The following is a 21,637-nucleotide window of genomic DNA, read 5'->3' as shown; positions in this document are numbered from 1 at the left end:
AGATATCGTCACGACTTTGCGTGGTTCTATCAATTGCTCGACGGTAATTTGTTCACCCACCGTCTACTTGCTTTTATGAGAGCAGCCACTAGTAAACACTACGGCCCCCGGGTCTATTCACATCCATCGTTTACACCTCCGCTTTTACTTTGCTTTGTTACTTTGTTGCTTTCAGTTATCACTTGGCGAACAATCTATAAGGGATTGACAACCCCTTCATAGCATTGGGAGCAAGCTTTTGTGTTTGTGCAGGATCTTGTGATACTCCTCCACTGGATTGATACCTTGGTTCTCAAACTGAGGGAAATACTTACCACCGCTGTGCTACATCACCCTTTCCGCTTCGAGGGAACACCAACGCAAGGCTCCAAGGCCACGGGGGAAATCCTTTGCATACTTGCCTAGGAAGTCCCTTAAGGCGTAGCCGCAGCTGAAGGATTCCTGGTGCCGTTGCTGAGGAGTATCAAGCAACACTCCTATTTCTGGCGCCGTTGGAAGGTCTTTTGTTGCAGTAGCAATGACTCGAAGAAACCTGGATTTTTCGAGGAGCCACTTCATTGAAAGAAGACAGCCAAGGAGCAAGTCGGTCCCTTAAATATATTTATTATTCTTATTACAGGAGCTTACCATGAATAAATTCAAGATAACCTGGGGCTAATGTCGGGGATATACCCCGCGGGTAACCCGGCTTGAAGTATGACCCGGTCGAGCTTGGCGACTCTCTTGTGACTCGGTAGGTGGGTCAGACGCATGACAAGACTGAAGGCCCAAGACCCAATGGCCCAGAAGGTGGCTCATAGAGAGTCCAAGAGGGTCGGCTCACAAGAGAAGGCCCAATAAGAGGAAAGACTCCCACAAGAAGGAAACAAGACCCGGATTAGGATTCAAGAGAGACTAGTCCTATTCCTACTCCTAGTAGGACTCTACATGTAAACCTACCCCTTCTACCTATATAAGGAGGGGTAAGGCGCCCCAAGAGGGACAAGATTCATAAGTTCTAGTCATTAGAGATAGACAGATTAGACACCCTCGAGATTAGAGGTAGCGATTTTGCACCCTTGTAATCGAGATCATCGCCTTCATCAATGAAGCACATGCAGGACGTAGGCTTTTACCTCCATTGGAGGGGCCGAACCTGGGTAAATCCGCGTCTCTCGATTCTGACAAACCCCTCTCAATCCGCCGCATAGTTGCGATGGCCTCACAGCTAAGTCCTTGCACGAGCACATATGTCGTGATAGAAACCACGACAAGTACCGACCTAGGAGCCCCCTTGATTGATCGAACTTGGTCGAGTCGAGTCTAGTGAAGAACTACTTTGAGTCTAGTTATATATTGGAGAGTATGTTTATTTTTACTCCTCTTCTATGATCTGGTGAGGAATCTTGACGTAAGAATTTTAATTCTACTCCTCTTCTCACTCGATTTTTTTTAGGATCACACAGGTATTTTGGAATCTATATGATGTCGATGTGACAGAGTTCTGACTTGGTGCCTCCTGTCTGACTTTATTTCTTCCGGGGAGTTGAGCTCCAGGGGATTCTCGAGCACATCGTTATCATTCAGATTTCTTAGTATCTCACGACAGAGGATGTTCGAAATTGCTTCAATACTAGTAGTGGCGAGATAAGCCCGACATCCCCACTACTGGTGCACAGAGTTCGGGGGTACTGTCATACTTAGTATTATTGTGTTTTCAAGGGTCCGAAATAGATGAACTTGCGGATCTTCTCACTTGTGTTTTGAAAATTTGCAGGAAAGGTGTAGCTGATTACACTGAGTATGTTCCCGGACCGGCAACCGGATTGCACAATCAATAAAGTTTTCGAAAGTTCTTAGGTGGGAATTCAAGTACTTACCTATAGGACAATCTTCCAACAGATGCATGATGTGAGGTTGGGGTTCGACATCTAGTGGATTTGTTTGTTCACGACCGTTTTTACAGAGGACAGTCTTGATATATGTCAAAAAAATATGCTTCGTCAAGCCGTGTAGTTTGCTATGCCTAGGGAGCATATCCGAGCATCATTTCAATATGACAATCCAATGTACGATCGAGCCCGTGCAAACCTTACCACGAAAATATCGGACGAAATATGTGTCATATATTTGTTCTGGCTTGTTTCGTAAGCCTCATCCTTTGTTTTGTTGGAGTATGTTAATTCGAGTTGCTTCAATGTCAAGTGGTGAATTCATATTTTCCCAAGAGGTGTTCTCATATTTTTATGGGAATGCAAATTCTTTTGCTCAATCAAATTGTCCCGTCAATTCTTTTCACCCGGAGTTGTCATGTCAATTCTTTTCAACCGTTGTGCTTCTCTTCACGTGAATTCAATCTTCTCGAAGATTTGCAAGATGAGTCCCTCATTTATTTTCGGAGTTCGTCTCATATGTCCCAAGTTGTCTTTGTTTTACCCTCCCTCCGTCCCTTTTTCATTAATGATCAATTATCATCCATCTGCCTTTCTTTTCATGTGATGCTTCTGCTATCTTTTCTTATGTATCCTATCCGGTGATTCATTGTGAAGATACTCAGGTGCTAAGTTCATAATTCTTTATTCTTGTTTTCTTCTTCGGTGGATTCAATTCAAGCTCCCGTTGTTCATCATATCCTTTTCACTAGTTCAAAGCTTTCCAATGTTGAAATTCTTATTCAAGCCTCTCTTATTATTCATCCCTCTCTAGTCTATCCGGAGTGGTGAAGATATCTCAGAATTTTCTTGTTTTCAATCCTTTCGATTATTTTGAAGGTCTATCTCATAAAGTTCTTCATTTATACCGATGCAATATCAATCTTTCTTAGCAATTGTGTCAACGGTGGTTTCTTTTTAGTGGGCCCATAACCCACATGTTTCTCCCAGGATCTTATCTCGCTCTTCTAATCTTTTCCCGAAGATCTCTAATTCTTTTCAAGTGTGACGTAAGTATGAATTCCATCAGTCATATTCCCTCTCCAAGATCACTTTAAATCAATTTTATTTGTTGGCTCAACCTTTCTTTCTTCATTATTCTGGAGTGTCTCAATAATTCTTGATGGTGATTCTTGCCATCATTCTCAGCTTGGAAGTTATAAGGAGTGTTTCTCTCAAATCTTGGTCCATTCTCTTGAAGATTCATCATTTCAGCTTTGTGTTATCCTCTCAATTGTCTCAATCATGAGAATTATTTTCATATCTATCTGGTGCATTTCATTGTTGTGTTCATTTCTCGATCCTTCGAAGGCCATCATTTTAGAAGATTTCTTCGCTCTCAGCTTTCAACTTTCATTCTCAAATTCTTATCAATGGTTGTCTCTTCGTTCGTATCTCAGTTATTTCGATGCCTTGTTCAAGTTTTCTCTCACGTGGATCATGATCTCTTCATTCTCATGTGTCTCCATTCAGTCTTGGTATCCTCTTTCATTCCAAATTCTTACCGGTGGTCGTTCAACACTTCTTCGGGTGTGCTCTATCTCTCTCTCCAATCTTTCAAGAAGAATAAGTGGTTTTCTAAATCCGTTGATTGTCATCAATTTAACTTGATGAAGGATAAGCATAACATAATTCTTACTCTTGTTCCATCAAAGTGATTTCAATCTTTCTTCCGGAGTTGTTAATGGTATCAAATTCCTTATCCAAAGTGCTTCATCTTTTCTTTTCTGGAGTTCCAAGTTTTCTCAAGTATCTCCTTGTGAAGCTTCATCTAAATTTTTGCAAGGCTTTAATCTTATTCTTTTCAACCTTCAATTATTTGCTATCATCCTTTCATTTTGGTGTTCTCCAAGTGGTTCTTCATGGTGGTTCATCAAGATTTCAATCTTTCTCAAGGTGTTCTTCAAGATTCTTGTGGTAGTACCTTAAGTGTTCTTTATCTTGCATTTCAAAGTGCAATTATTCCTCCATCATTCTTTGAGGTGGTGTTATAGCATTCTTGTTAGTGGAGCAGTCCCGGAGAGAATTGGTTTCAAGAATGAGATAAGTAAACCCACCAATTCTTTTATCATGAGATATTTTCAAACCAGGACTTCTTCATTGAAGTTATGTTGGCTTGGAATTCACCTAAAGCTTTTCCTAAGGAATGTTGCTATTATGGTGATTATCATTGATCCAAGTTCTCAATATATCCTCTTGGTGTAAGAAGTTTTGCATATCTTGTTATTCCCAAGCAATCCTTGTCTCCTTTAGTGGCCGATTGTCAACTCATTATTTGAAGGGGGTTTCATAAGTCCACAACAAGCTTGTTCTTCTTCATTGTTGGTTTTCCAACAACTCTGTTCAATTCTTCTTGTAGCATGCTTGTAAAATTCAAATGCGGTAGAAATTGTCTTTTTCCTCCCTGTTCTTTTCTTTCTAATGATCTAATTTCCATTCTTTCTTCCGGAGGCTTTATGTTGTTGCTCTCTTCAACCCTTCATCTCGCTTTGTCAAGATCGTGTTCTTTCCTTGTTTGTTCATTTGGCAGAGTGTTGTGTCCTCTTTTCAAGATCTTTCCATCTTATCAAGTTTTGCCCTCTTTCCTACCGAAGTGTTGCCGAAATTTTGTTAGAATTCTTGCTTGTTCTTCATGTCATTCTTCAACCCCTTTGCCACCTTCAAGGATCGTTGGTTTCACTCGTTTGTTGTCACATCCCTGACACCTTAAGCAAGTTAGCTTGTGCTCATGTCTTCTTTGCATTGCATCTATGAAATTCTCAACAAGAACAAAGCAAATGATGAAGGAAAATGCTAAAACCCTAGCCACTTCTTAAAAGTGAGGGAAAATTTTCAAACTAGTTAAAATCAATGAACCCAAAATGGCCTCAAGAAAAGTTCAAACTTTCTGATAAATCATGAAAGTAAATGAGCAATGAAGAAAACTATTTTCTTGAAACTTTAAGCATTTTAAATAAATGCAAAAAGCCACTGGTTTCAAGTTTTAAATTTGAAAACAGAAGCTTTAAACTTTCAAAAATGTTGAAAACTTTAGGAATGGTTGGAATTATTCCAACAAATATTCTAGGGTGCTCAACATAGTTTTTACAATTTATTTGGGAGTTGAAATAAATAGAAAATCAGTGAAATAGCAAAACAGAAACAAAAAAAAGAAAGAAAATGAAAAATCCTTACCTGTCGCCTAACCTGGCCCGGCCCAGCAATTCCTGTCGTCTTCCTCCCCCTCCAGTGGGCAGCACGAGGTGGCCGCCGCGTACTCCGGCGCGGCCACGCACCTGTGCGCCTGCCTGGCCGCCGCCTCGCGCTGGCAAGCTCGGGGATAAGATCCCCGAGCCCGTGGCTATCCATTCCCAGCGCCAGTTCCCCCCTCCTCTCGGATCTCTCCTCCCTCCTTCTGCCGCCATTGGAGCCCGAGCAGAGCTCGAGCTCGCCATCGATCTAGCCGCCCCTTCTCCCTTCTGAGCCGCCCATTAGCTCCGCCGCATCCCCCTGAAGCTCCCTAGCCACGAGCCCGACCCCGAGATGCAGTGAAACGACGAGCAGCTGTCGTCTTCTTCCTCGGGTCACCGAAGATCGCCGCCGACGTTCTCCCTCTCCAGGCCGTCCCCGAGCAAACTAGCGCCACCACTGCACTCCCCGTGAGCATGCAGTCATTTCCCCTAAGATCTCCCCGTCGATCCCCTCCTCTAGGCCTAGTTCCACCAGAGCCCAACAAGATCCGCCGCTGCAGCTCGTCGCCAGTAGCCCTCCGGTGATCAGCTCGTCCTTCCGAGGACACCAGCAGCTTCAGGCCGTCGCGTAGATGATGTAGAAGCTAAGAACCGTGTGTAGTTCCCTCTGTATCAAAGACCCCGATGACGCCCGAACCTTTGCCGCCGCCAAGCTCGTCGCCGGTGTCATCTCCGGCCAGTTCAGCCCCATCTAAGTGCAGAAATGGAACCGCAGGAGATGTGTCGTTCTTCTGGTGCTCTCCGCGCAGCGTTTGGCCCCCTGTGCGCCGTTTCCGAACCCCTCCGCCGTTCTGGTAGTCGCCGGAGGCTCCCCGCCGGCGAGGACGACCTCGCCGCCGGTGGATCTCAGCTGGCCTGAGCCACTGACGGGTGGGACCAGCCTCTGGACAGTTTAGAAATAATAAAAATAAATCAGATAAGTTAATAAGTCACTGACATGTGGGACCAGTAAGATTAATCAGCTAATTAAGTTTAAACTTAATCTAAAACTGACCAGAGACACTGACCAGTGGGTCCCATTGGTCAGGTTTGACTTTCAACGGCCAGTTGGACCTGCTGATGCAGTAAAAGTATTTTCCAGTATAAAAATAATTCCAGAAATGTTTAAAACTTCAAAAAATCATAGAAATTAATCTGTAAATCCAATGAAAATAATTTATATATGAAAAAGTATCAGAAAAATTCAAGGAATCTGAATATGCTATTTTCAATCATGTTTGAAAAAGTTACAGAACCCAAATATGTGGATTAATGAATAATTCAATTCTTATAAATACTTTATAAATGGAATATGAAAAGTATTTAAATTTCTTTTTGTTTGACATGATCAAACATGGTTCTAATAACAAACCAGTACCTTAACATGACATCTCAAGCATGCTAACATCAAGTTGATCTGAGCATGAGGTCGAATCAATTAAATCGGTATCCGAGAACACCTCGTTTGAATTGATATTTGAATATGATTCAAATCAACTTCAAACCTAATACATGTTGATTATAATAGTTTATCACCTTGCATTCTCATGCCATGCTCATGCATCATCTTGTTTGCATATGATCGTTATTGATTGTTGCCTTCATCTCGGTAGGCTCCGCTCCCCTGGATTCCACTGAATATCCGTCTGACGGATATTGTCCCTCCTCTGAGCAACAAGGCAAGCAACCATTTTGATCATCCCGATAAATCCCATGTTCTTGCTCCTGCACTTGTTTATTGCATTAGGATCAAATGCTTCAACTGCTTTTGCCACGGTAGTTGAACCCACTTCCTTTGCATGACCTATCCTTGTCACAGTAAATAGCCGAACCTTGCAACCTAGCATACCTGGTAGTTGCTTGAGCCATGATGTGTCTTATCCTGCTATGCATGCTATGCTTAGAGTTGTGTATGGTCTGTCATCTGGGAGATGAACACAATTGTGAGAATGTGTTCGGTAAGCAAGGGTTGTCTGTTGAACTTGATTTGGTAAGGGTACCGGTGAAAGGCTGTGTAGGAGTACATGGCGGGTTGTTTCATTGGAACCGTCCTTAGGAACTGAGTTCCGTGTATGTAATCCAAGACTAGATACTACCACACGTTGGGATACTTAATTGACCCTCTCGACTTATTAATCGCTTAGTACTCGGTCCAGGAGTTGCAAGTAGTTTCTGGTGTTTATAGTCATGTTGGAGGCCGTGCATGGTGCTGACCTGAGAGGTGGGCCGTGATGCGGTAGGCAGTGGCACGGTGTACCAAGTGGCACCCGGATGGTGGGCTTGGGAACCCTGCGCACATCGTTTGAGGCCGTGGCGGAAACCCCGGGCGGACTTCCGTACGGGTTACTCTCAGATAGGCGATAAACCTGGACTAGGTACTAGTGTGGTTAACGGTCGTGGCCGACTCCCTCGCTGGGCTTCCGCTTGAAGGTTGCCGAGGTGCATGACGTGCACATGGCGATAAGTGGCGAGAGCGTGTGTGACGAAGTACACCCCTGCAGGGTTATGATCTATTCGAATAGCCGCGTTCGCGGATATGGACTACTTGGAGACATATGTTGTTCATAGATAACTTCAATGGCTACTCATAAAATTGTCAAGATAAGCGTGAGTGTCGTGGACGGCGTTTCCGTATGGAGACGGAATGATTCCACGATAGTGTATTGTTGTGGTGTTAGTGGACTCGTGTGCGAGAAATCAAGTTGTCAAAATTATTTAAAAAATGCAAGTTGTTTAGCCACGAGTCAAATGCTGGCTTTCCGCATGAAACCCCACAATACCTTATTGATACTTTGCATGAGTAGATAGTTATCCTAAAGTCTTGCTGAGTACCTTCATACTCATGTTTGCTTAATAAATGTTGCAGAGGTTGCTAATGACCCTAATGGAGGGTTCTTCGTAGACATCGACGACGACGAGTAGCTGGGACACGTTGGGTCTGTAGTATAGTCAGGCCATGTGCCTTCTAGTTGCCATGTCTGTACTCAGATAGTTTAAACTCTTCCGCTGAATTGTAACTGAATGACTGCTATTATGGGTCGTGAGACCCTTAATGTGTAATATTATGTGTGTGGCTCTTCCGAGCCTCTTAAATAAAGCTTGTATGTTTATGGTTATGTTGTGATGCCATCGATGTATTTATACATATCGGTATGCCATGCGTACGTGTGTCGTACTTGATATGTATGGGGTTCGATTACCTAGTCGTGAACTTTAGTAGCACTCCTTACAAGGAAATGCCCCTTTGTGATCCAACGAGCCTTGGTAGTTCGCTACTGCTCCGGACACATTGGTTGACCGGCATGTGTCCTTCTTAGCTGGTGTGTCTGTCCCCTTTGGGGAAATGTCACGCGATGTAATGGAGTCCTTGTAGCTTGCTACGACTCGTCTACACTCGCTGGTGACCGACACCTGCTTTGTTGGGTCATGTATGCCTGTCCTTGTGCGGTACTGCCACTTTGGTTTGTGACTAGACTTGTCGATCCGGGTTCTTTGACATTGGAATGCTAGCGACACTATTGCATACGTGAGTCTAAAGACGCAAATGGTCCCGGCTAAGGTAAGGCTGCAGCCGTGGAGTTAACCGTGCGTGAGACCGCAAAGAGATGCGATGTGTTACAGGCTGGATTCCTATGACTTAGGATCGGGGTCCCGACATTTTTCAAGAAGCGACTAAGTTTTACCTATTTCTCTTGCTCTTTCTCTTCCCCTTTTCATTTTTAGATCTCAGGGCGAGATCTCTTGTTATTGTAGAAGAGTTGTAACAGCCCAGAACCGATGCTCTAGAAGATTCCCCTTTTATTCTGTTGTCGCCGTCTGATTTATTTTTGTTTGTTGCATTCACCATCGTATCATTCGCATCATCCCCATTGCATCGGCACTCTGTTCCCATCTGTTTTCAAAACTTGCATCCTTTATTGTCGTTGACCGTTCAGAGACCAGCCACACACACACACACCCGCAACATCATTTAAATATTGTTTCTAAAAATGTGTATAAAACTTTTTCGGATTGGGTTGAAACTTGGCGTGTGGTCTAATTTTAATGTAGGAAGGTGATGTCTATGCACGCTTCTATTCTTGTAGACTATGTTGGGCCTCCAAGCGCAGAGGTTTGTAGGATAGTAGCAATTTCCCTCAAGTGGATGACCTAAGGTTTATCGAACTCACGGAAGTAGAGGTTGAAGATGGTCTCTCTCAAGCAACCCTGCAATTAAGATACAAGAAGTCTCTTGTGTCCCCAACACACCTAATACAATTGTCAGTTGTATAGGTGCACTAGTTCGGCGAAGAGATGTTCAAAGACAAGTGATATGGATGGTAAAACAAGGTATTGTAAATATGAAATAAAAATGGCAGCAAGCAAACATGAAACAAAACTGAAAGTAAACGGTGTTCAATGGTGGAAAACAAGGCCTAGGCTTCATACTTTCACTAGTGGCTACTCCCAACAACATTAACATAGTCTAATCACATGATATTTCCACTAAAACATGCAATGGAGACGTACTCGGAGGTCATTCCTTTGTGATCAAGAGAGGATGAGAATTATGTAGGGCTACAAAAGCACACCTCAGAGTTTGTAGTTCTCATCTATGGATTTCCCAACGTCTCCGCGGCCATCCAAAGAGAGTACCACAATCACCACAACATATCTCAAGGATAGTAAAAGACAACTACCAAGAGACTCTCAATCTTCAATCAATTCATAAAATAGGAAATCACTCATGAAAATATTCTTCTAATCCATGTCCAATAGACCATTGTCACCATGGTCTTGGGGATTATACTAGATAAGATCAAGTGAGTACATCAATCCAATACATAGAAGAAGGGGAAACATCATGGGATCACCCTATATTAACATAGCCTATGATCACAATCAGGATCACATCATGGAAGAGAGAGATAACCGCATAGCTACACGTAGAGCCCTCAGCCCCGAGGGAGACTACTCACACATGGCCATGGTGAGAAAGAGGTTGATGGAGAGGTACAGTCCAAAGAGGACACGACGGCCACGTCGGCAGCCACGGCAGCGGCCAAGACCCTTGGGGTGGCGGCCCTTGGCCCCCCTTCTTCCTTGGAGATAGTGCTGGTATGGAGGTGGTTCTCCACCCAAGGCGGCTGCGTGGGAGGAGGAAATCTCGTGGCTCTTGGTGGCTCTCCAGAAATCACGGTTTTCCTCTCCTTATATGGGCTCGGACGATCATCCTTGGCCCTCCGATGGATACCCCTTTGATCCAAGGGCTCTAGGGCACCTCTAGAACCTTCCTAGGGACCCCTCTCAGCCCTAATGAAGTCCCAAACTCGTGGTTGACCGAATCCATCAAACATGGTAAGAGTTAGACTCAATCACGTCACTGATTCCCGTAATCCCGTAATCAAATATTTGTCCTCTAGTAAAACGATTTGTCCTGGAGCGTCCGAACTCCAAATGGGCGAATTTTATGTTTAGAATTATCATAATAAAATTACCCACGCTTTTTCCATTTGTGAGATTTACGTTTGAGGCCGTATTCGACCCGTAACGTGGAAATCTTTAAAAAGAGTTTTCACACAGATTTCACGAAAGTCCCAATTCGACTCCAACAAGGTTTCCTCTTCTATTTTTGATAGTTCATACACATAAAAGTGTAAAACAAAAACATTGTGCACTTTTGCAACTATTAATAGGTTAGTCCAAATAAATCATAAACTTAATATAAAAACAATTATCAAAAGCATAAAAGTAGCATGGAACCATCAAAAAATATAGATACGTTTTGGACGTATCAAAAGGTCGTCGGTCAAACGTGAGACGTTTTGGTATTTTTAAACTCTGTCGCCGGGTTGCCCATTTTTCCTCTCATCTCTGCCTAGCCCCTCTATAGAGCGCATGGAACCTACGTGCAACCTAGCCCGAAACTCCCCCCGGACCCGAACCCGGCGATCGTGACCGTTGGGTTCGGATCACCGGAATTATTTCGATGGACAAAGGAATGAGAAGTGGCAAGAGCCTAAGCTTGGGGATTCCCAAGGCACCCTAAGGTAATATTTTATGAAGACTCAAGTGTCTAAGCTTGGGGATGCCCTGGGAAGGCATCCCCTCTTTCGTCTCAATCAATCGGTATGTTACTTGGAGCTACATTTTTATTCATCACATGATATGAGTTTTGCTTGGAGCGTTGTTTCCTTTTGTTTAATTTTACTTTCAGTTTTCCACAATCATTGTTTCCTGGACACACCTATTTTTAGAGATATAAACCATCATCATGATTTGTTAGAATACTCTATGTGCTTCAGTTATATCTTTTGAGCCTGGTAGTTGCTCTAGTACTTCACCTATATCTTCTTGAGCACGGTGGAATGTAGATTTTATAGAAATAATATGCTATCGTTCTTCACTTATATTTGTTTAAGAGATGTACAAATAGTGACGGTAATTTTCATGGGTCATGAGACTAGATCAAAAATAATGAGTGTTCAATAAGTGATAATTAAAACCATCATGTAGCACATATAGAGAAATTTGTTGTTAATGATATTGATATGGTGATATGAAACGGTATGAGTGCTTAACTATGAATTCATAGATGTGTTGATATTAAGAGGTGTTAAAACTTCTTGAATATCTGAAAAAATAAAAGGGCATGGTGATGATGTGGGGGCATTTTTATTCCTCGTTGAAAACCTAGTGTTGTTTCGAGTCGGAGTCACGCGATGGTTAATTCCTACCAACCTTCTCCCTCGAGGCATGCGAGTGGTACTTTGATTTGTGATAAGACAAATAAAACTTTGCGAAAAGTATATGAGTTCTTTATGACTAATGTGACACCATGTACATACACAATCTCACCTCCTCATATTTGCTAGCCTCTCTAGTACCGCGCATAGCCCATTCTCCCCTCGAGGATTGGTGCGACTTTCGCCGGTGTATCCAAACCCCGTGACACGATACTCTCTGTTGCACATAAACCTTATTATATCCTCCTCAAAACAGCCACCATACCTACCTATTATGGCATTTCCATAGTCATTCTGAGATATATTGCCATGCAAATTCCATCGTCACTTCACATGACTAGTTCGTTCATCATCATATTGCTTTGCATGATCATATAGAGATGACATGGTACTTGTGGAAAATCCACCATTCATAATAGCATTTGTGTCAAAGCCACCAAAAACTCATATGTTGAATACATGTCAAGCTAGATCATTGCACATCCTAGTACACTGTGAGAGGCATTCATATTGGAGTCATGTTGCTCCATTCATCATATCGAGTTATATGTGAGTTGTAAGTAAATAAAAGTGTGATGATCATCATTATTAGAGCATTGTCCCAGTGAGGAAATAAAGATGGGGGGGCAAATGAGCCCACCATAAAAAATGAATGAGAAAAAAAGAGGGAATGGACTTTGCTACTATCCTTTACCATACTTGTGCCTCAAAGTGGCACCATGATCATCATGTAGAGAGTCTCATATTATATTATTCATATGCAAGTGGGAAACAAAAAAATTATAAACTTGGCTTGTATATTCCAATGATGGGCGTCCTCAAATGCCCGAGGTCTTCATGAGCAAGCAAGTTGGATGCACACTCACTTAGTTTCACTGGCGCTTTCATACAATTATAGCTCTAGTGCATCATTTGCATGGCAATCCCTACTCCTTGTATCAATATCTATTAATGGGTATCTCCATAACCCGTCAATACGCCTAGTTGATACGAGACTATCTTCTTCACCTTTCAACCCCTTTGAAACCTACCACCTTACTCTATTCCACCTATATGCTATGTCCAATGGTTCATGCTCATGTATTGCATGAAGAATAAAAAGTTGACGCATATTGAAAAAGTACGATCCAGTTGCCTGACTTGGGCACCGTGGTTCTTGACATTCGTAGTTTTTGTGATGAAGATGGAGCCATGCCTTGCTAATATAATAAAGATGGAAAGCGTTGAAACAATCTTTGAGGATCATACACCTTGACAGATTAATTGTCTTGCTGCTTATACATATAAATATTTTTGTGTTAATACTAGTTAACTCATCGTTTCTCAATGATCATACATGTATAAGAGTACATCATGGATAACATGTCACATCAAAAAATTTGTTTTTATCATTTAACTACTCGAGGACTAGCAGGAATTAAGCTTGGGGATGCTTGATACATCTCCAACGTATCTATAATATTTCTTATTACATGCTATTATGTTATCATTCTAGACCACTTTTTAGGCACTTATCTACCAATTTATATTATTTTTAAGCACTAACCTATTGACCCAGTGCCCAGTGCCAGTTGTTGTTTTCTGCGTGTTTTTTCACTTTTCCGGTTCCAATACCAAATGAAGCCCAATTGACCTGGAACTCTTTATGAATTTTTTATAGACCAAAAGAAGACCGCGGAGCATCGAAACAAGGCCGGGAGGCACACGAGGCCCCCACGAGCCATCAGAAAGCGGCCTGCGGGTGGGGATGATGGCTTTGGGCCGCCTCGTGGCTCTCCCGACCCCGTTCTTTGACTTATAAATTCCAGTTTACCCTTAAAACTCTAGACGAGGCCCCAAAATACTTTTTACGCCACTACAAGTCTCCGTTCTGACGAGAGGTCACCTAGAGCTCCGTTCCAGCACTCTGCCCGAGGGGGGTTGATCACACAGGGCTTCTTCATCAACCTTGCTGCTCTCATGATGATGTGTGAGTAGTTCACCATAGACCTACGAGTCCATGGAAGTACCTACATGTCGTCTCTCTTTCTCTCTCTCTTTCTTTGATCTTCAATACAATGATCATCGCTTCTCCGCTTTGATCAATATGATGTAGCTCTTTTGTACGGTGCGTTTATTAGGATCCAATGAATTGCGGGTTTATGTTTAGATTATTCATGGTAAATATCCGAGTCTCCTCTGATATATAATATGATTCTTATGTGCATGATTATGATAGCTTCGTAATTCTCTCCGATCTATTGAAATAATTTGGCCAACTAGATTGATATTTCTTCAGTGAGAGAGGTGCGTTGTAGTAGGTTCAACATGGAGACTTTCTATATCCCAGTGATAGAAGGGACAAGTTGCGTCTTTGTGTTGCTGCTACTAAGGGTAAAATAATGGGGTTTATTCATATTGGTTGAGTTTACTTTGTCTACATCGTGTCATCTTACTCCAAGCATTACTTTGTTCGTCAAGAACTTAATACGGAGAGAGGCAAGCATAGAAGCGCTCTCGAAGTGAAGTAATAGTAATAGGTGCAGGCAGGAGTCGACCTATTTGTTTATGGATGTGATGCCTACATTTATATGATCAGTGCCATGAAAATCACATAACTATCCGCTCTTCTGCCAATTGCCCAATAGTAATTTGTTTACTCACCGATGCTTATTCTCATGAGAGATGCCGCCAGGGAAATCTATGGCCCCCGGGTCCATTCACAACATATTGCTAAAACTCCAACACCTTGCTTCCATTTATTTGCTTTTATTTTATTTTGCATTATTACAATTATCTACACACTTCATTCGCTTGTGAATAACGAGACGAAGGGGATTGACAACCCTATTGCCCGTGTTGGGGTGCAAGTTGTTTGTTCTTTTGTGTGTAGCCGCTGAAGACGATTGTGGGTTGATATTCCTATTGGTTCGATAAACCTTGGTTTCATAACTAAGGGAAACACTTACCCACTATGTAATGCGATTACCCATTCCTCTTCACCGAAAACCCAACGCATATCACGAGTAAATCTAGGCATGGGCAGCCCAGCCCTGTGACCCGGCCCGAGCCTGGCCCGAAAAACCCGGGCTGGGTCGGGCCGGGCTTGCAGTTCAGGCCGGGTTCGGGCTGGGTTTTCAAGCCCGGGTAGCAGTTCGTGTCGGGCTCGGTCTTGCACAAATCCCCGTTTTACACAGAGGACTGGCCCAAAAATTCCCCTTTTAGCCCGTTCGGGCCGTGCTCGGGCCTGAGATTTGCATTTTTTGGCCGGGCCGGGCCGGGCTAGGGCCTGAGATTTTTGGTTCGGGCTTTCCAAATCCCGTCCCGGCCCGGTGCACGCCGAGGTTTAATCATGAGTATCACTCACCCATAGTGGAGTATGGAGGAGCAATCAACTAGTCTTCATCGAGCCAACACAATCAAGAAAGATGGTTCATCTTGAGGAAGTCAAGATCGTCATCATCTAGCTCAAGTGGACTATGTGCAATGTATAGGTTTGCCCTTGATAGGTTTTCTATGTTACCGGTATCATGGTGGTAGATGGGAGACCGGGTTATAGGATCGATAGCGTACTATCAAGGGGGGGATCTCAAATGAGTAGCTTGATCATATCGTTTGTTGAGAGCTCAAACCATTTGCATCCTTGCATCATCTTTCTTGGTTCTTGTTTGGTGTTTCTCTTCATGAGTTTTAGAGCTTATGGTCATCTTTATGACAAGCTCGAGTTCATCGAAAACGAAGTCGATATGCATCTTCTATGATGTTTCCGGTGTTGAAGTTTTTGTTGGTTCTTAATTCATAGTGGTTTCACATCTCTATATCACTGGCATTTTTATGTTGTCACTGTTGGATAGCTCTTGTCGTCCCGAATCCAACTAGCTTGAGTTTGCTCAATTTGGAGCTCATTTGTATAAGTTATGGCACTTCTCATGTTCCTGCATTCATTTGTTGCTTTTGTTCTGGTCCAGAAGGAACCAAGCGGTAGTACCGCGCAAGGCAGTGGTACTACCACTTATCAACGATAGTACCGCTCTGGGTAGCGGTAGTACCGCTTACGGGTCGTAGTGCCCTTGCCCAGTGTCGCGTGTTGTACCGCTCGCTTTGGTGTCTCGACTCGTATTGGACTGAGCGGTTTCTAGCCGGAAGTACGTCGCGGTAGTACTGCTCCCGAGCTGTAGTACCGCATGTAACTACTGCGCCAATACCGCCCTTCCTTCTAGGCCAGGAACCCTCAGCGGACCGAGAGCGGTAGTAAGAAGCGGTACTACCTCTTATCTGTGGTAGTACGGCTTAGGCGAAACTGCCTTCGCCCCTCCTTCCTCTCTGCGTTTGTGGGCTGCCGCACTACAACCCCAGTGGTAGTACCGTTGGGGAGAGCGGTATGCCATTGCATTGTGTGGCTCGCTCCGCCGCCCAAGCGGTAGTACCGCTCCCATGAGCGGTAGTACCGCTTGTGTGCGTGCTCAAGGGGTAACAGTTGGATTTTCCCCTCCTATAAAAGGGGTTCTTCTTCCGCATGGAACCTCATCCTTTGAGCTGACGTTTGCCCCCCATTGTTGACCTTCTTTGAGCTTGCTAACACTCAATCCCTCCAATGATTCTTGATAGTTCATGAGGGAAAAGAGAGAGGAGATCTTAATCCACGTTTCCACCAATCACTTTCTCCTCTATGCGAGGGGAACCCCTTGGATGTATATCTTGGAGTTCTTTGTGAGCTCCTTGTTCTTACTCTCATATTTCTTCATAGCTTTTGTTGTTGTGATGCGATTTGAGTGTGAGGGACTTGACCACTTCGTGTGTTCTTGCCATTGTATTTTTGCATTGGTTTGAGTTCTCCACGGTGATACGTGGAAGTGAAAAGTTGAGAAGCTTATTGTTCTTGGGTGCTTAGTACCCTAGAGTTTGGCCCCTTTGGGTGCTTTGGCGCCCTAAACGGTTGGTGGTGCCTCGAGGCTCAATCATTGTAATGTAGAGCTCCAGGCAAGGGCGAGGGTCTCAAATTAGGTTGTGGAGATTGCCATGAGCAACTGAGGTCACCTCAGAGCCACAATCCATTGTGGTGAAGATTCATGGTATTGTTGGGAGCCTACAATTAAGTTATGGAGATTGCCCCAACCTTGTTTGTACAAATTCGATGGTCGCCCTCAAGGGTCCCGTAGTGGAATCACGACATCTTGCATTATGCGAGGGCGTGAGGAGAGTACGGTGGTCCTGGTGGCTTCTTGGAGAGCATTGTGCATCCACACCGCTCCAAACGGAGATTAGCGTCCGCAAGGGTGTGAATTTCGGGATACATCATCATCTTCGCATGCCTCGGTTATCTCTTACCCGAACCATTTACTTATGCACTTTCTTTTGTGATAACCATATTGTGTCATGTTATATATCTTGCTATCACTTAGTTATTTATCTTGCTTAACATAAGTTGTTGGTGCACATAGACGAGGCTAGTTGTTTTAGGTTTGTACTTGATTAATTAAACACTAGTTTTATTCCGCATTTGTTCAAATAAAACGGTAATTATTTAAAGCGTCTATTCACCCCCTCTAGGCGGCATCAACGTCCTTTCACTCGATTATCATTTACCCGAACTCTTTACTTATGTACTTTACTTTGTGATCATCATATTATTTTTTGTTATATATTCTGCTATTACTCAGTTTTTTATCTTGCTTAGCATAAGTTGTTGATGCACATAAATGAGCCTAGTTGTTTTAGATTTTGTGCTTGGCTAACTAAATGCTAGTTTTACCGTATTTTTTAAGCCTAAATCGTAATTATTTTCAAGCTCTTATTCATTCTCCCTCCTTCTAGGTGACATCCACATCCTTTACATGGTTCATTCAATAGTCTAAAATTATTAACCTTTGTGATGGACATTTGATGCAGCTTTTCAAAGCCTCAGAGCTAACTCTAGCCTAGTCGTCATTTTTACGACCGATCATAATGCTTACGGAATGCGCTTCATATGCATTTGGTGGCTAGAGAGGCAACACACAAGCTCTGAATCAAACATAAAGTGCGCTCCATAAAAAAAATCAACATAGGACCCGTTTATCGATGGCTAGAAGATATCTTTGTTGCCCACCTCAATAATTATTATTTTTTCTGCACTAGGAGTTCATCATGGATTTACAAAATGGATTTTTACAAAGATAGCAACTACATTTTGAAATATCTTAAAACTATGATTCTCTATTAATTGAACCGTGAGCTCTTCCTTCTCTTGGAAGTGACCTCAAAGGTCGGGGGAGGGCTTCGACTGTCGCAACTTCCACAATCACGCGGCAAACGAACACCAGTGCATCCTGGAAGCATCATAAGGCCACATTTCTTAAGGACGACATGGATGTGAGTTCAATTTCTACACATGCGGCTATTGAAATGCAGTCAAAGTAGGCGAGGGCGGTGAGGAGCAGCTGTCAGTTGATTCAGCCTTATGACGCACTTTGTCTTTAACCCACTCGGAGTAGTCCCACGCCCTCTCACAGAACTCTCTCTTGGCGCAGTCCTCTTCGGTCTTGCCAAGGAAAGATCTGCAGGGATGGTGCTCCGCACCGACATGGTTGATGGGGGTGACAACGACGGGGGAAGATAGGGGTGGGTGTGATGGCACGGACGAAGGAGACGATGATGATTTATATACCAACAAATGGGGCGCGCTCTAGCGAAAAATGGGACGGATTTTGTTGCATGCCTGTGAGAAAACACATGCAAATTGCGACGGCGAACATTAATTGGGGCTCTTTCGTTAGAAAAATGGTTATGGCATTGATATGGGTGAAAGCGGTTGTTGTACAAGCGACTACACCATTGACTAGGCTGCGTGCAAGAGGAAGAGATCGGGCTGAATTTTATCTTCCGTGCGAGTGATTTGAGATGGAGGTCACTCCATATTAACGCCATCACCCCTAAATATAAATGCTCGTGGACTCAATTTAAAGCACGCTTTATAAATTACGCAAGCGAAAGGATGTATGACACCTCCTTGTCGATTGGCTTAACATGATAACTGAATTGTACTCCCTCCGTTCCTAAATATAAGACCTTTTAGAGATTACACTATATACTACATACGGATGTATGTAGTCATATTTTAGAGTGTAGATTCACTCATTTTATTCCGTATGTAGTCTATAGTCAAAACTCTAAAAGGTCTTATATTTCGGAACGGAGGGAGTAGTTGTTTTTTAAGCATGTGCAGTCTTATGGGAATTCTTTATTGAGATATTAAAGAACACTAAAATTTAATTGGCAGACGATGAATTATACATTGCTGCAATTTGAAAGACTAGACGGTCTGTTTCGTTTCCTTCAATATGATGCAATAACTTCTTTTGATTGACAAGGTCAAATTATTAGTCACAAAAGAAGTGAAGTCATCAAATTGTTAGCCTGAAAAGAAATGGAGGATAATGTTTTGGAAGCGTCATCGAAGGAGATCACACAAATTTAATATGTGAAAGTCTGCCTCATCTAGGGTTAGGGTTGGCTCCTGCGACATGGGCGATCCCCTGCCCTTGCCGCCGCCGACGCCGGTGCTAACCAAGGATGGAAGCCTATCGGTGCTGAGGGGGGCCTCCCCCCAACGCACATCTCTGCTGTCTCCGTCGTCAAAGAGTCCTGATCTACCCCGGACGTAAGGAGTCCGAAGCCTACACGATGGAGGCCACGCGGTAAACCCTATTTATAGGCGCGGCCGGCAGATCGACTACAGAAGCTCCTTTCAACGCAACCCTGAGCCGCCTGATCCCGGCTCCGATTCGCCTGCCTTGATGTCGTCTTCAGCGCCGTTTCACGCGGGTGGTGGGGGTGATCATGGGGGGACCGGTGAGGTTCCTACCCACCCGAAGCTACCGCGCGAAGGGGCCATAGTGACATCGGGAGCTAGGAGGACCCATGATCTCGGGCAACGCAAGGTGGAAGATGAGAATAGCAACTGGGACGCTCGGAGGGAGGGAGGTGGCCTGACGGGGCCCGCTGAAGCACACCTGGGAGGTGAAGTGATCATGGACGATGTGGCCTTTGTTGCAGTGGATTTTGAGGAGGAGGAGGAAGAAGTAGCGGAAACAGAGCGATGGAAGCTCCTAGGGTTGTACCGTTCGCAGAAGTGCCCTAGCGCAAAAACTCTGTCCAACCACTTCGAGAAAATCTGGCAGCTGCGCACGGGGTGGAGTTTCAACCTATGGAGAGTAATCACTTTGTGATCAAGCTCTTCTCGGAAGGAGATTTTAACTTTGTGGGCCGCGGAGGTCCATGGATATATGATGGTAATGCCTTGCTGGTAGCCCCTTTCGATGGCGATGCTCGCCCCTCTGAATCTGCCCTTGACTCTGTCCCGGTGTGGGTGCGAGTGTTTGATGTTCCATGGAAGAGGCAGACTAGGGCTTATGGGAGAGCCATAGGTGGTACCTTAGGTGAAGTAATGGAGGTGGATGCACCGGAATCAGGGCATGCAATGAATGAATTCTTGCGCATCAGAGTAAAACTACCCTATAATCGGCGATTGCAGAAAGAGGTAATTTTGGAGTACAAGGTGCAAGGGGCCGTGAAACGCTGCATATTCCAGCTCAAATATGAGCGAGTCCCACACTTTTGCTTTCACTGCGGTTTTATGGGGCATGATAAACTGGCTTGTGAGAAGAAACTCCTGGGGATTCCTTCAAAGGTTTATGACTCCACGTTGCGCTGCTCCCCTTACAAAAAATATGAACACATGATTGCCTTTACCCCCTCGCTAGGACAGCCACGAGCACGTAGGGGGATGAGTTTCTCCTTCGGTAGTGCTAGCTCTGCAAATAACATCGACCAGCTCAGATCGAGTGGGAGTAGCAAACCGGAGGAGGAGAATGAGATCCCGCAGAGGGTGGATGCCCATGATAATTTTGAACAAGGGGAAATACCATGCTCAGACGCCGCTGATCAAAAGCTGGCAAAAGAGGTCAACAATATTAAGTTGCACCTCGTATCGGAGGAACCGGAATGCACCAAGATGCAGAACCTGAAGGCGAGTTTCACAACAAAAGCTCATGTTAATAGTGGGGTGGATAGGAGTAAGCAGCGTAAGAAGAAAAGTCCGATGCCAAAAAAGGGGACAGGGGGAAGACACCCGGGCAACCTGGTGATTCGTGATGAACCTCTTGAATCAGAGGAGATGATCCCTGTTCTCCGTGGTCTGAGCTCGATCAGCTCGGGTGGGACGGCATCTCTATCCTTGGATTTGCATGACTCGTTTTTGCGCAAGCGTCATGTGGATGGAATGCTAGGATTCGAACTAGTGGCTGATGCCACAAATGCCATGGTTCCCTATGTCGCTGCTGAGACGGGAGGGATACTAAAGAAAGGCAAAGTGGAAACGCTGGCGGAGGCACAGGGAGGGTTGATGAATAAACTTCTGGTGGGAGATAGCTTGGGGTGTGAGGTGGATATGGAGGCAACCGGCCATGGGGCCGCCGGTGAACTAACGGAGCCATGTGTGGAGTCCCGTCAGGAGCAATGAATTGCATTACATGGAACTGTCGGGGAGCGGCCAACAAACCGACAGTTCGGGAATTGACGGGCCTGGTGCAAAAGGAAAAGGCCCGGTTGGTGTTTCTGTGTGAGACTAGACAAAAAATATCAAAGATGCAGCGCCTTTGTGGTCGTTTGGGGCTCAGGGGTCTTGCTGGTTATGATAGTGAAGGACTCAGTGGTGGGCTGGCGCTGTTCTGGTGTGATAAGTTTTGCGTGGATGTTAAAGAAGTGAATGAAAGATTTATTGATGTTTATATCCGCTCCTCTTTGTCAGAACCGGAATGGAGACTTACGTGTGTAT

This window comes from Hordeum vulgare, chromosome 1H (genome assembly GCF_904849725.1).
Source record: "Hordeum vulgare subsp. vulgare chromosome 1H, MorexV3_pseudomolecules_assembly, whole genome shotgun sequence".
Taxonomy (NCBI): domain Eukaryota; kingdom Viridiplantae; phylum Streptophyta; class Magnoliopsida; order Poales; family Poaceae; genus Hordeum; species Hordeum vulgare.
The sequence above is the reverse complement of the archived record's forward strand: the minus strand, read 5'-3'. Positions refer to the sequence as shown.